At 35.8% G+C, this 17,265-nt stretch overlaps 1 long non-coding RNA gene across 1 annotated transcript in view; it reads right to left on the bottom strand.

Annotated features, from left to right (window-relative positions):
• The window catches only part of LOC135096804 (uncharacterized), a 21,393-nt gene extending 5,877 nt beyond the window's left edge, over positions 1-15,516 (bottom strand). The window contains exon 1 of the long non-coding RNA XR_010265024.1: positions 14,943-15,516. This is a non-coding gene — a long non-coding RNA (uncharacterized LOC135096804). The remainder of the gene's footprint in view (positions 1-14,942) is intronic.
• Positions 15,517-17,265: the final 1,749 nt, after the last annotated feature.

Below are 17,265 nucleotides of genomic sequence, written 5' to 3'. Positions count from 1 at the left end.
TTTATTTCCCGCAACGGGTGAATTCTCCTGTAAATAGTGCTTTAATTGAACTCTCCCTCAAGCCTATTAATATAAAGCAAACTTAAATACAGTGTTCCTGCCGCTGGTACAACACAGCAACACAGCAGCGGAACATGCAGCGTTGTTCATCAGTTTTCTGTCCTTGACGTCTGCTATTACTTTCCGTGAACGTTTTTGTGTTTTGTGGTCTGATTCCATCAAATTATTGGACGGACTGACAGATCTGCCCTCAGCGCTCCACTGCAGTAGTAAAGAAAAGAAAAAAAGTGATATACGTACACAACATAAAGAAACAAAGGCACCGCAAGACTTCATACCATATATTTCCGGTCACCAGTAATTGCATCACTGGCGTATAAATGTAAACTGGAAAATGTGGTAGAAGTTATTCTTATACTTACTCGTACATAATAATACAGAAGAAATAAATAAAATGTTTTAATCAGAATCTTACACACACACACACACACACACACACAGGTGTAATGGTGTGTTGTGTCGGTGATGGTGCAGCACGTGTGCCAGTCACTACACAACACAGGGGCGGGTTCCCACAGGCGGCTCCAGATCCGAGGACTGCCGACCGTTCTAAAGTTCTTGAATTTCCCCTACCACCATTTTCACTCCATGACTGATACTCCCATAACAGTCCACAGTACTTAACTTTATCTTATTATCGTTGTTAATATGAATATTCACATTAAAAACAATAGCAGTAATTCTTATTGAACTTTTGGTGCGGCACGAACACAGTTAGGGAAATACTGTGTTCAAATATATCTTCCTTACTCTCTATAGCTATGGGGTTCCCATGGTTCAGTAGATAGAGTGACAGTCTTTGGAACTTTAGATGTAGGGCGCCAGCGTTCGAATCCCTATAAATCATACAAAAAATAAAAGAACATAAAAGATGGCTTGATAAAAATGATTAGCATCATAATAAACAGTATTTTTCTTTAATTAACGCGAACATAAGATGAGGAAATAGACAAACTTTACAGTTAATTTGTTGGGTCCTCGTGGCTTAGTGGGTAGAGTGATGCATTACAAGTTTGGCGGGAGGGAAGCATGGGTTCGAACCCCCACTCGGAACTTGGTAAAAATTTCACAGAGCATCCACTCCAAAACCATGTAATGGGGCTGCCCAGGGGAGCAAGGAAGGAAGAGACCTCTCATGCTTCCACCACTTGGACCCCCCTGGCAACTACAAAGACCACCAAACTGACACACTCAGTCAGTTAAGGTCAGATTAGGAGAGCTTAGGATAGCTTAGGATAGGGTCAGTTCAGTGATCTATGTAACTGCCAGGGTCAGGAGCAAAGATCAGCAGAAACACTACCATCAGCAGATGGAAGAGGATGAAGCGGCAGCACTAACACCACCGAGGGAAAGATTAAAATTAAAAATATGTAATTACAATGAGAAAAATGAATTACAAGTAGAAAAATTGCAATTAAGAAAATAAGCGGCAACACTAACACCACCAGGGGAAGCATTAGAATTAGAACAAGTAGACTTAGGAAAATGTATTACAATAAAAAAAAAAAGAATCACAATTAAAAATATATTACAATTAAAAGAATAAAACTGAAGAAAATTAGAATTAGAATAATTAGAATAATTAGAATTAGAATAATTAGAATTTTCTAGAATAATTAGAATTAGAAACAGAAGAATTATAATTTTAATTAGAAGGATGAGAAAAATTTGATTTAAAGAATTATAATTACAATTAGAAGAATTAAAATAAGAATTAGAATTAGAATAATTAGAACTGGAATCAAAAGAATTAAAGAATTAGAAACTACAACAGCATCAGAGCGGAAGCAGTATTTAATGTATTTCTGGTGATCTGGCGCTCAAAAATTATAGGATAAGTGTTTTGAAACCTTCCTCTTGAAAGAGTTCAAGTCATAGGAAGATGGAAATACAGACACAGGCAGGGAGTTCCAGGGTTTACTAGAGAATGAAATGAATGATTGAGAATACTGGATAACTATTGCATTAGAGAGGTGGACAGAATAAGGGTGTGAGAAAGCAAAAAGCCTTGTGCAGCGAGGCTGCGGGAAGAGGGAAGGCATGCAGTTAGCAACATCAGAAGAGCAGTTGGCATGAAAATAGCGGTAGAAGATAGCAAGAGATGTAACAATGCGGCGATGAGAAAGAGACTAAAGACAGTCAGTTAGAAGAGAGGAGTTGATAAGACGAACAGCTTTTGATACCACCCTGTCTAAAAAGAGCGGTATGAGTGGAACTCCTCCTCCTCCCAGTACATGTAAAGCGTACTCCATATAAGGGCGAATAAGGACGGATTCAGAGTTAGCAGCTGGGGGTCGTGACAAAAACTGGCGGAGACGTCTCAGAACACCTAACTTCATAGAAGCTGTTTTAGCTAGAGAGGAGACGTGAAGTTTCCAGTTTAGATTTTAAGTAAAGGACAGACCGAGGATGTTCAGCGTAGAAGAAGGGGACAGTTGAGCATCAATGAAGAAGAGGGGATAATTGTCTGGTAGGTTGTGTCGAGTAGATAGATGGAGGAATTGAGTTTTTGAGACATTGAATAATACTTAATTTGCTCTGACCCAATCAGAAATATTAGAGAGATCAGAAGTCAGGCGTTCTGTGACTTTCCTACGCGAACTGTTTACTTCCTGAAGGGTTGGACGTCTATGAAAAGACGTGGAAAAGTGCATTGTGGTATCATCAGCGTAGGAGTGGATAGGACAAGAAGCTTGGTTCATACCATTGATGAATAATAAGAAGAGAATGAGTGACAGGACAGAATCCTGAGGAACACCACTGTTAAGAGATTTAGGAGAAGAACAGTGACCGTTTACCACAGCAGTAATAGAACTTTCAGAAAGGAAACCTGAGATGAAGTTACAGAGAGAAGGATAGAAGCCGTAGGAGGGTAGTTTGGAAATCAAAGCTTTGTGCCATACTCTATCAAAAGCTTTTGATATGTCCAAGGCAACAGCAAAAGTTTCACCAAGATCTCCAAAAAGGATGACCAAGACTCAGTAAGGAAAGCCAGAAGATCATCAGAGCTGCCTTGACAGAACACATACTGGCGATAATATAGAAGGTTGTGAAGTGATAGATGTTTAAGAATCTTCCTGTTGAGAACAGATTAAAAATCTAGATAATCAGGGAATTAAAGCAATAAGACGTTAGTTTGAGGGATTACAACGGTCACCCTTTTTAAGAACAGGCTGAATGTAGGTAAGCTTCCAGCAAGAAGGAAAGGAAGATGTTGACAGAGAGAGTTGAAAGAATTTGACTAGGCGAGGTACAAGGACGGATGCACAGTTTCAGAGAACAATAGGAGGGACCCCATCAGGTCCATAAGCCTTCCGAGGGTTTAGGCCAGCAAGGGCATGGAAAACATCATTGCAAAGGATTTTAACAGGTAGCATAAAGTAGTCAGAGGGTGGAGGAGAGGGAGGAACAAGCCCAGAATCGTCCAAGGTAGAGTTTTTAGCAAAGGTTTGAGCGAAGAGTTCAGCTTTAGAAATAGATGAGATGGCAGTGGGAAAAATGAAAAAGCAAAGTTATTGGAGATGTTTTTGGTTAGGTGGCAGAAGTCATGAGGGGAGTTAGATCTTGAAAGATTTTGAAACTTTCTATTGATGGAGGAGTTTTTTGGTTAATTGGAGAAGAGAGTTAGCATGGTTCCAGGGAGAAATATAAAGTGCATGAGATTCAGGTGATGGAAGTCTCAAGTACCTTTGAGTATTGTTTAATTTCATTTGAACATGTTTTTTTTTTTTTCTATCACAAAACTATGAGTGAGCCAGTGAGCCAGATATTTCTGGCAATTCACAATTTCAACACAATTTCAATTCACAATTACAACTAACGACTGCTGTCGTTAGTTGTAATTTTAGCCTTACTGTGAAAAACAATGCACTTCGATTTAGAGGCATCATGGCCACTCCATCCTTAAGTTTCTTAATATACACTTTTAATGATTGAAGCGAGGTTTTCATATCAAACTTCTCTTTTTCATTGCATGTAACTTTCAGTTTATTTAAAAGCCATTCCTCATCTTTATCTGTTGTACAATCACTGTTACCACCATTCATTAATCTCTTACTAAACACTTCAATAACATTATTAATATAATTTTCACCGTCAATAACACCAGACCACTTTGTTTTATCAGACTGTTGCTTAACCTCTTTCAAAAATTCTTTCATATTCTTGTTTCCAATTTTTTTCTTGAATTGCGACAGATCTTTCTTCCGTTTCATTTTTCTCACACAAAGACAAAGCTTCTTTGATCACTTTCCCACTCATATTAATTTTCCGACATTCATCAGAGTTTCTATTTCTTCCAGTAATCAGCCATTATTGATAATCGTCCCGTGATTTAGCATACAAATGTTTGACTCATCTATTCCATCCTGGTATTACACTGAACTTGTTCCTGTCAATAACCTGCTGTGCATAATGACTAGAAGAGTACAAAACATTACCACCAATTATCATATCAATCTCCTCAATTTGTGCAAGGTGGTCAGCTTTCTGGCAACCAACACTACACCATCTAGGTGCCTCGCAGGGCATAATGCCTTGTGTATTACCAATAATATTTTAAAATGCATCTGGAAAATCACTTTTTTTTTCCCATTGGATAAAACACTTATTTCCATGTTCAATTATAATAGTGCTACAGACATTGTTAGACACCCAAGTGAACGTTTGCCGCCATTGGTAAATGATCGGATCCGACAAGTTGATACAGAGCCTTAACATGGTTGACACAGACATCCTTTGAGCTTCCTCCTACAATATGGTCTAACCACTTACAGCAGCAGTTACTGTAAGGTATAAAAATCAAAGTGTTACCGTCCATCACGTTAAAATCCAGACAACACAAACAATTTCTCTCACAAAAGGTCACCAAGTTGTTCCAGGCTCTGCTTATAAAAGGATCTGCATCAAAACCACCTAAAATAAAAATTAAATTAAAATCATGATTGATTAAAACACTTGAAATGTTCCAAGGCAAACCACCTGTGAAGATATTCTTCAAGTGTCTTCCTTTCCCATGTTACACTCCTCATATATACATTTATTATAACAATGTTCAAATAACCCACTAGTAATTGCAAAGCAATATAATTTTTCTCATACAGAAACACCTTTACCTTAAAGGTCAAATCTTTCTTCCATATACAGGCCAGTCCACCTTCACACCTCCCTACATTGGATACAAGAGCCTTTCCAGAGTAGGCAGCTTGCACACTTACACCCTCACATTTCTCACTGACAAAATCTGTCACCAAGTCTGTCCTCTAAAACAAAAGTCTCTTGTAGAAAAATAAATTCATACTGAAAACCAGTTAAAGTGCGAATGACATCAATATTCTTCTTTAAAGAACAACAATTATATGTGCAAACTTTAACATCCATATCGAAAAACAAAAAACGATATATATATATATATATATATATATATATATATATATATATATATATATATATATATATATATATATATATATATATATATATATATATATATATATATATATATATATATATATCGTTTTTCGATATGATATATATATATATATATATATATATATATATATATATATATATATATATATATATATATATATATATATATATATATATATATATATATATATATATATATATATATATATATATATATATACGAGTATATATATATATATATATATATATATATATATATTTTTTTTTTTCTTCTTCTTCTTTTTTATGTAAGAAGGACACTGGCCAAGGGCAACAAAAATCAATAAAAAAAATGCCCACTGAAATGCCAGTCCCGTATATATATATATATATATATATATATATATATATATATATATATATATATATATATATATATATATATATATATATATATATATATATATATATATATACGAGTATATATATATATATATATATATATATATATATATATATATATATATATATATATATATATATATATATATATATATATATATATATATATATATATATATATATATATATATATATATATATATATATATCGTTTTTCGTTTTTCGATATGGATGTTAAAGTTTGCTCATAAAATTGTTGTTCTTTAGCTGAAGTCAATACATGAAAATAGCTGGACGAAAATAGTCAAACTCACATCGTCTTTCGACACAAGACCCGAATAACATGAATCAATCAGCACAGGTCCCACAGTGACAAACACATGGAGACAGGACACCAGCCACTTCACCAAACTACATACACCTAATAACTACATACAAATGATGCACCGTCTCACCACAGGTATGGAACTGACGCAAAATTCTCCACCGGGACCCCCGCCATGTTTCATTTATCTCACCCTCTCATCGCTGGAATAATCACTAATACCTATACAAATTAACCCTGCTACTGACCCAAACCTGAATACCGTTGCATAATGAGTCAAAAGAGATATTTAACACAAAATACAGATCCTGGACACACCTCTGACACGTCTGCACGCTGCCTAAGCTGGGCTCCTCTGAGACCCGGAAACAACAACGATACGTTGTCAGTCACTGCCTGTGTCCGGCTAAAGTAACACAACCCTACAATCCTATTAAACATTAAACATAAACATGTACGAACATTTATGCACTTAATTCCCAAATTTCCCTGCCTAATGCATTTCATGTAATTCAATAGTCCAACATAATTACCAACATAGACGAAGTTATAACTAAAACACCACAGTACAACCCATAAATAAACCACGCCAAGGTGGTTCACTTATTCAGTGATACTTACATATTACATATCACATATTGCATACAACACAGACCTTACATAGAAATAAATTTCTAATATATTGTGATTTTTACTATAATCACAATACATATATGCACTACATTTTTTTCATACTTGGAGGAGACCAGCCGAGGCCACAAAAACCGGAAAATGTCCGTTTATGTTCTGCTGTCATAGAAATAACGCTAACACTGAAACTCAAGTTTAATAACGATTTCTCAATGTAAAGTCATAGGTGAAAATAAAAAAAAAAAGAAACAGGGTACCATAGTTACCTATTAAAAGATATGAATAAGTGAGGGTACTGGTTAACTCCTGCATTCGCTGCATTTGCATTAAGTTTAGGGTATAACTTTCAAAGTAACCACTGACTATAAAACGCGCAATCGAATATTTCAAGGATTTAAGTGCCAATAGCTACAATTTAGCTTACAAGTCTTACTCAAATTACCATATTACCATTACCTATTATCCGATGGTTAATATCATGACGTCAGTAATCTTCATTATTATCGCTATTCTCGTTGTAATCATTCTCATATGCACTTGATCTGCATCCTGTGCAAAACAAGTCACGTCACCAATTGTGGAGGGATGTCACCACCAAGTAAACAAATCTATCAGAATGGTTGCTGTTCTCGTTACCATCGCTACCGTTACATGACATCCGTACAGAGGCGGTGTTCACTTCCTTGCTACTGAAACACGAGGCCAAATAGCAGAGGTCACTGGCTGATCTGTCATCCCTGTCAGCCCACCCGGTCACCTGCGCTGACCTTTCTCAATCCATGGTAGATCCCCACGCTAAATGTAGTTGTTATAGTTCAAGTAATGTGGGCGTATGCACACACACACACACACACACACACACACACACACACACACACACACACACACACACACACACACGGATGTGAAAAAAAATGTGCATACAATTTTCTGAACTCATTTCAAACTTTCATTTTCTGGCAAAACCAAGCAAGTCAGGGACAAAACTTTTCTAATAAACTTAGTCTTCCGGGGCAGGTTGGGCTGGGACCTCACCAGACTCCTGAAGCAGTACTTCGCTGCCAATTTAAAAAAGGCGGAGTGGGAACAATAGCAGAAATATATGTTCTTTGAATTACGCAACAACGATTATTCAGAGGTGAGTGACCGAACGCTTCCATAACATAGCAAGTCATCACAAGGCAGGCGGGTATGTGAGACTGTCTCGTGGATTATTCAGAGGTGAGTGACCGAACGCTTCCATAACATAGCAAGTCATCACAAGACAGGCGGGTATGTGAGACTGTCTCGTGGATTTTTTTGATAGCATCAGAAAACGTCGTGTAATATTAAGGTGTAACTTCAGGAGTACATTTGCACACTAAACTAGCTTACATTTAGGGAATGTGCTACATTCAAGTCAGACTACACACACACACACACACACACACACACACAGTTGGTAGCGCAGTGATTCACGCCTGATTCATACTCGGGAGGACTCAGGTTCGAATTCCGGGTAAGGTCAGAAGTCTTTGGGTGGAATTCTTTGCAGTGTAGCCACTGCTCACCTGGCAGTGATTAGGTACCTGGTGTAAATCGGAATTAGTGACCCGCAGCTAGGTAGGATAAACAAACTCTGAATAGTTGGCGCTGGTGGCGAGCGGACGTGCCTGGACGAGCTCTGCTACTACTCATTATACCACCTACGATATATACTTAGCCAGCCAGTTTTATATACTGGCTGCTCCAGGTATGTTTCTACTCTGACCTGCAAACCATGAAATAAGTACAACACAGTGAAGACCTATAGAAAATCAAGATTTTCAATTCTACCCTTCCGTTATGATTTGAACTAAAACTCTGTCGTCATTGTAACGACTGTCATCAACCCACTCGTTCTTCCTATCTGCTTTCCCACTGCTACTACGTGTGTTTCCAATTTACTGCCGTAGTGCCCTGCCCACAGCAAGAATGGCTAATACAAGAAAGCAACTGGGCCAGGCAACCGGAAAACCTACAAAACAACCAAATGCTGCACCAGAGACGGAGCAGGAACTACCGCCACCGCCCGCCACACCAACCATGACAGCTCCCGCCAGTCAAGCCGAGGTTACCACAGTTTCCAGCCAAGACACCCTTGCCTCTGATGTGCCCAGTGACATTCTAAGCCTCATCGGAAACGAGCTCACCCATATTTCTGAGGAAGGTAAAGTGATAATACGTACTATAGTGAAAGCCACACAACTAATGATCAATCATAAGGATAAAAAAATAACTGCACTGCAAAATGACATCACAAAGCTTGAAAACAGAGTTGTGCAGCTTGAAAACCAGATAGATGAGGTAAACCAGTATGAAAGAAGAGATACCTTAATTATCAGTGGACCCGTATTGCCTCCTGAAAACTCTAATGAAAATAGTGCTGAAGTAATAATAAGAGTCATTAAAGACAACCTTCACCTCAATGTAACCCCTTCAGATATAAATGTGGCGCATCGCTTAGGTGCTAAGCGAGCACAGAACATAACTAGGCCAATTATTGTTAAGCTACACAGTAGACAAAAGAAAGCAGAAATAATGAATGCCTGTATAACGGTTAGACCAAAACTTTATATCAATGAGAGCCTCACAGCTAAACGCCGATCACTCTTCAAGATAATATGGGAAATCAGGAAACAACACAGGGATATGTTCCAACAATGTTACACTCAAGAAGGAAAGATTTGTGTTAAACTTAAAATATCAACTCAAAAGCATATCATAACAACAGATGAGACCTTGAATGAATTCCTAGATAAGTACCCAATACTTAAGCAACCCACAACCTAGGAACATCAAAATCAAGTACTACAAGGCAAATATCTCCTACTGATATGTGACAATCATTTGTATGTTATATTATGTATGTATGTATGCATGACTTATCAATGTTCTTTCCTACTCACTCAACTTTCATCACTTCTATTTAAGTCTACCCTGATCTTTTTTACTTACACTAACCCTTTTCCTTTCTATTATTCACTTCTTCTCCCTTCTACTCATCCTAACCCTGTTCCTTCGCCCCAACCTGTTTCCTTCCTACACATCCTGACCCTCTTTTTTCTACTCTTCCCAACTCTGTTTCTTTTCTACTCATTTTAACCCTATTCTTTTCTACACTCCCCAACTCCTACCCTGTTCCTCTCTACTCTTCATAACCCTGTTTCCTTCTGCTCTCTCCAACCCTGTTCTACTCTATTCTCTCCAACCCTGTTCCAATCATGTTTCATTTGCTCATTCTAACCCCGTTTCTCACTACTCACTACTACTCACTACTACTCACTACTCACTACTACTCACTACTCACTACTACTCACTACTCACTACTACTCACTACTACTCACTACTACTCACTAATCACTACTACTCACTACACACTCCAATACTGTTCATATTTACTCATTCCAACACTGTTCCTGACTACTCACTCTAAACCTGTTTCTATCTGCTGACTCCATTCCTGTTCTAGCCATTCCTTACCTCAACTTTATTCCTTTCTCCAACTACCATATCTTACCATTGCTTCATATGAATTCTCTACCAATTACTAGTTCTGCTAACACGGTCTTGATTTATTTAATTTCCTTTCACTTGATTCCTATAGTATTCACTGAGATATCTTGTCCAATATAATAGATTTATAAAAGCTGCACCTGGAGAGCCATGAACTAAGTCTTGATTTTAGTAAATCTTTCTTATTACATTTTGCTGTCTGAGTTTATTTATATATTTTTTTTTTATTTATTTATTTATTTTTTTTTTTATTTATTTATTTTTTTTTTTTAGCCATACTGTACAATATACATATTATGGAAAATTTATATAAATCACTTTATAGTGATAGCATCCATGATACAAATACACCTGCATCTACTTTTGATATTAACGTAATAAGCAAAATAAATGGACAATCAGACATTGGCTCTCTGTCTAGATACTACAATATTAATGAGTACATCTCTGAAGTAAAATATAAAGATGCTGAATACATTAACATCGTACACATGAACATTAGATCAATCCATAAGAACTTTGATGTATTCAAAACATTCCTAAATAGTCTCCCAAAGCCTCCAGATGTTATTGCACTCACCGAAACTTGGTTACGAGATTCTTCAAAACACTTGTATTCTCTTGATGGTTATGTCTCACATAATCTCGTGAGAACAAATAGAGAACATGGTGGCATAACAATCTTTATTAAGGATATTTTTTCTTTTGAATTAATCGAAGAATACTGCTTTATAAATGATGATATAGAAATCTGTACAGTTAAAGTCAAAATAATAAATACCTCATATGTTATGTCAGTTGTCTACAGGCCCCATAGTAAGCATTTAGCAGTTAATGAATTCACAACTATTATCAGTCAGATATTATCAAATGACATATTCAGATGTAGTAAAAGTATCCTACTTGGTGATCTTAATATCAACCTTCTAGAACACTCAACTCATCTTCCTACAAATACTTTTCTTAATTCAATGCAAGCCCTAAATTATTTTCCCCATATTTCTCGCCCAACAAGATTCCCAGACAATCCTGATCTTGGTCAACCCTCCTTACTTGATCAGATCTGGACAAACTTTACTCCACCATCTTCTTCTGGCATCATCCATTTCAACCTGACTGATCATTTGCCTATATTTATTAATATAACTTTAAATTTTACTTTAGACTATAAACATAAAATCACCTTTAGAATATTCAATGGTACAAATCATAACCTTTTTACAAATGAATTATCTAAAGTAGACTGGGATGAGATCTTATCTTCTCACAATACAAATGAAAACTTTAATGCCTTTCATGATAAGATCAATACATTATATAATGAATGCTTCCATATAAAAACAAAATTCATTTCTACTAAAAGACTACAAAACCCTTGGATCTCTAGTGGTTTACTTAATTCTATAAAGTATAAATGTACGCTTTTTAAAAACTATAAATTGGGTTTGGTATCACATTCCTTTTATAAAAACTACCGTAACCATGTTACAAAACTTGTTAAAGATGCAAAGTCTAACTATTATCAAAATTTTTTTTGTAATTTCAGAAATGATACCAAAAAAATATGGAAAACAATAAATCAGATTAGAAATACTTCTAACTTGAAGCACGACAAAACAACCCTACAGTATAATAACTCAACTTTAGATAAGCCCCTTGACATAGCTGAGGCGTTTAATAACTACTTTTGCAGCATTGCCCCAGAACTAAGTGATAAACTACCTAACTCTCACATAAACCCAACCCATTATCTAAAAGCTAATTTTCAAAATTCTATGCTGTTGCCTGCAATATCTACTTATGATACCATAAATATTATAAAATCACTAAAAAATAAAAACTCTAGTATAAATGAGATTTCAGTTAAAGTACTAAAACAAAATTCTGATATATTTTCCATACCGTTGACCACCCTCTTTAACCACTCTATCTCAACAGGGACTTTCCCTTATATATTAAAAAAAGCTAGAGTCATTCCTATCCCGAAAACTGGCCCGAGTAATTATCCTAAAAACTACCGCCCAATCTCAAACCTCAGTATTTTCTCAAAAATCTTTGAATCCCTGATGAAAAATTTCCTGATAAGCTATCTAGAAAAAAATAAGATCCTAAATCAAACACAATTTGGATTTAGACGCAATCATAACACTTTCCAAGCACTAAATCTCTTTTCTTCAGACATTTACTCAGCTCTCGACAACAAGCTATCAGTCCTGTCTGTATTCATTGACTTTTCCAAGGCTTTTGATACTGTAAATCATAAAATTCTTTTAGACAAATTATATCATTATGGCATTCGTGGTCCCATCCACTCATGGTTTACAGATTACCTAACCAACAGAACCCAACAAACTGTATTTGAAGGTGAATTTTCCACATTAAAAAACAATCACCTTGGAGTTCCTCAAGGCAGTATCCTAGGCCCAATTCTTTTTTTGCTTTACATAAATGACATATCTGATATATTTACACACTCCAAAACCATCTTATTTGCTGACGACATGACACTTTACTTACCCGGTCCTCACCCAGAACAATTGATTACAACAGTAAATACAGAACTACATCAGTTATACCGATGGTGCATATCCAATAGACTTACCATTAATACCGATAAAACATACTTTATGTTGTTTTCATTAAAAAAATATCACCATCTACCTCCACTCCAGATCAATAATAATAATATCTCAAGATCCTCACACATTAAATTCCTTGGTGTAACCTATGACGATTCCATGACCTTTAAACTTCACATTGAAAATCTCACCCTACGAATATCCAGACATATTGCCTTACTCCATCAGAGTAAAGAATTAATGCCTCCATACGTACTGAAGTGTATTTATTATGCTCACATCTACCCACTACTTGCCTATTGCAATCCAATATGGTGCACCACTTATCCTACCTATCTGATACCACTTCAACTCCAACTTAAAAAAATTGTTAGAATAATCACAAATAGCACGTACTTAGAACATACACGACTCCTGTTTAAACAAACTCAGTTGCTAAGACTAGAGGACATAACAAAAATGGCTATATCCATTCAAATGTATAAAAAAATGTATTCTATGCAAAACGATGCCCCCATCCATAATCATGATACACGTCACTGTGGCCAACTACGTCCTCCTCCCCATCGCATCTCAAAGTACCGTCAATCTACATTATACTTAGGACCTGTTTACTGGAACGATATCCCTCCTAACATTAGAAATTCACCATCTGTAGCTACCTTCAAAAACAAACTAAAACAACACATAATAAGTAACTACTAATAAATACTAATTAATGTTGACTCCCATCACTGTACCCAACTCCTTGTATGTGGCCATGTCTATAAATTATAACTTATTATATTTATCATTATTGTATACGCACTATGCATCATGTATTAAATTCATAATAATTATCTAAATTATTTTTTCATTATATTAAATTGTGTACTCTATTACTTGTTCCATTCTTTATGCCAATAGATCAATATCTATATGCAGACCCCAATGTATGTATTACTTTTATATATATATATATATATATATATATATATATATATATATATATATATATATATATATATATATATATGTATATATATATATATATATATATATATATATATATATATATATATATATATATATATATATATATATATATATATATATATATATATACTCGTATATATATATGTATATATATATATATATATATATATATATATATATATATATATATATATATATATATATATATATATATATATATATATATATATATATGTTACTTTTCTTTAATTTCTTTTATTATTGTTTACATACACAGGTGTATGATCGTTTATGCAGATGTATGTATCACTAAATTTACTCACTGCTGTATAAGAAAATGTATGTTGATATCTATTTAATCTTATAAATACCCTTAGAATCCTATGCAACATTTAAAATTATTCTGTACAACATTTAAGTACTTACTGTGTATTGTACCCTATATTAAGTCCAGTTTTGTTAGCTTAGGTTTAGTTATATTATAGTTTTAGTTTTGCCTGAAAAGCTTACGCTTAAAAAAAGGCTAGCCATAATAAAAAATTTATGGAATATAAATATACAATGTATGAAATGGCTATAAATAAATGTTCAATGTTCAATACACAGGGGTGACCTGACTATCCCGGGCCTAGTCTACCAGGCTGACCGGCGCCATCTGGCACCCAAAGTATCAACTTGTAACATACTTCCTTAAGGTTAAATGTGTATGTATATTACTGTATAAGTACGCAATATGTGGACTTTCAGCTATAAGGCTGCAAGATTAATAAACCGGATATTATTATCATCGATTATAATTATCATTATTATTTATAATTATTACTATTATTACACACACACACTTCCGAACTCATGCCATGTTTCTCCTTATTTAAAGACCATAAGAACATAAGGAAAGCTGCAAGAAGCTAGTAGACCTATACGTGACACCCTCTGCAAGACAACAAGAAAAAAAAAAAACATACCATCTACAGCCAGTTTGTAGCCACTTATTCTTATCAACTATACAATGGATTTCAAATACTTACCCTCAATGCTGACGATACGAAATTTCTGTGCCAAAAGTCCTTCACAGGCACCAGCGCGCCCTGCATCACTCCGCCTCACGCACCACCCCAGCAAAGACTGGCCAGGGTCACCACTCACCACTGCCACGCACCATTTCTCATCCTCGCTGGTCTGTTGCTGGTACATGCCACCAATATATTATTTTCTTCGATCAACAACTTAAATTTCTATGATTTAGGAGCATCTTCTTGTAGCTATCTCATCATATGATTACTTAGTGCAGCGCAAGGTGGCTTTAGTACCAGGTGGATATCACATAAACCATCTTTATCTAGTTGGTGAAGCTTATCGTGATGGCAAACCTTACTGAATGCGCACATGCCTCGTCAGACTTAGTAATCGAGTTTAGTCACTGCTATCCGTTTTCAATATAAACACATCCAGGCTTATAAACAACTGGTGCCCATAGTCTACTGTTGCAGAACAGAGAATATCATAGTCAGGTCCTAATTTCTAGTCCATCTTGATCAACCAGGAGAGAAGGGAGGAAGGGATGAGGGTGGGTGGTCATTTCAGGGTTAACAAAGCGTCAGTAGCTCCAACTAGCTCGTTGTGCGGTCTCCAATCCTCAAAAATATTCGCTTCACATCTTGTTTCCTTCGCACAACTTTTCATTATTTCAAGGCAAGAATTCAAATATGTTAAAACTAGTGGTGTATCTGCAAATTATACACAGGCATCTGTAAAACAAGGGTGAAATTATCATTATCGTACGTTACTGTAACGAGACAGATATGAAGCACTTAACATAAAAGGAAACGATTCTTGTGTGTGTGTGTGTGTGTGTGTGTGAGAGAGAGAGAGAGGATTATCCACCCTCGTTGCATGTTAGCAATGAAATACTCATTTGTAACATGTCATATATACTTCATATTTGTCAAGATATTGTAACATTGTAAACAGTAAAGGTTTAGCAGAAAATGAATTGATCCGATATTAAAATTGTGGCATGAATTTAACTGACTTACAATATTCCCTCCACTCTCCACAGTGTCCACACACACACACACACACACACACACACACACACACAAAGTTGAGGATTACAGACTTAATTTACTTCAAAACAGCATACTGACCAATACTGATCTAAAATCCAAGCAAAGTAAAATATCCCGGACAGAGCCTCTTCACAAGGGAATGTAAAAAAAAAAAAAAAAAAAAAATCGGAAGAGAGAGGCTGCCGAAGGTTTAGTGAGGCGGTACAAAAGATCTGAGACGCTCTCCAAACACTCCAATTAGAGGCGATGGAAGGGCGATCAGTGTTGGTGGCAAGTATGATGCCGGGGAACAAGTATATCCTTAATTAACACGGTCGGAATATCACACGCACGAAAGAAGATTTTTATCAAAAGTTTTGATTTGTTCTGTTATTTCCAAAAGATCTCCAGTTTCAGTTTTCTCTTTTATTTCGGAAATCAATCTGCACATTATAAGTTTCAAATGTGAGCCACAAAATTAATTTACCCGTCGTGCACTGAATAAGATGGAGGCAAATATTGCGATGCCGCGACACACAACCCTTTCAATTTTACCTTTTTGACAGCCGAATGTGTAGCTTTTTTTTTTTTTCTTTGCATTTGCTGGTCTTCTTCAAACACACATATAAAATAGTAACAACAACAACAACAACAATAACACTGTTACTGTTACTGCACACTTTTCTATCCACAATATAATGAAAAAAAAAAAAAACATTGGAAGGGCAGCATTTCGATTACAACGTGAAGGAAACTCCATCAGCCGCCACAGCACCTCACGCATAAGTAACCCTTGCCGTGAAGACCAGCGGGCCATAACACAATTAGCTCACTAATGACTCTCACTAGACAATGACAAATGATCTGAGAGTATTAACAGTTCTCTTCATTTAATTAATTGATGAGAATGATCCAGACAGCTGCCTAGATCTTCGACCAAGTGCACACTGCCCTAACGTTATTCTTTACTCGCCTAAGAATCAGCGTCTCATTTTTTACTTATACTCGTGTATTCCTTATTATTATATTCTGGCTAGGAAAAATGTACAATGTAGGAAATAAAGCAGAGAGTTATCTTTCTGGGTCTTTTTTTTTATCTTTTTTATGTAGGAGGGGCACCGGCCAAGGGTAACACATCTGCAATAAATATAAAAGGCCCACCAAGGTGCCGGTCCACGAACAGAGTCGAAAGCGGTAGTCAAAAATTACAGGATAAGTGTCTTGAAGCCTCCCTCTTGAAAGAGTTCAAGTCATAGGAAGGTGGAAATACAGAAGTAGGCAGGGAGTTCCTGAGTTTACCAGA

Source organism: Scylla paramamosain, unplaced genomic scaffold (genome assembly GCF_035594125.1).
Source record: "Scylla paramamosain isolate STU-SP2022 unplaced genomic scaffold, ASM3559412v1 Contig7, whole genome shotgun sequence".
In the NCBI taxonomy this organism is placed as follows: domain Eukaryota; kingdom Metazoa; phylum Arthropoda; class Malacostraca; order Decapoda; family Portunidae; genus Scylla; species Scylla paramamosain.
Note: the sequence above shows the minus strand (reverse complement) of the source record. Positions and strands in the feature narration are given on the sequence as shown.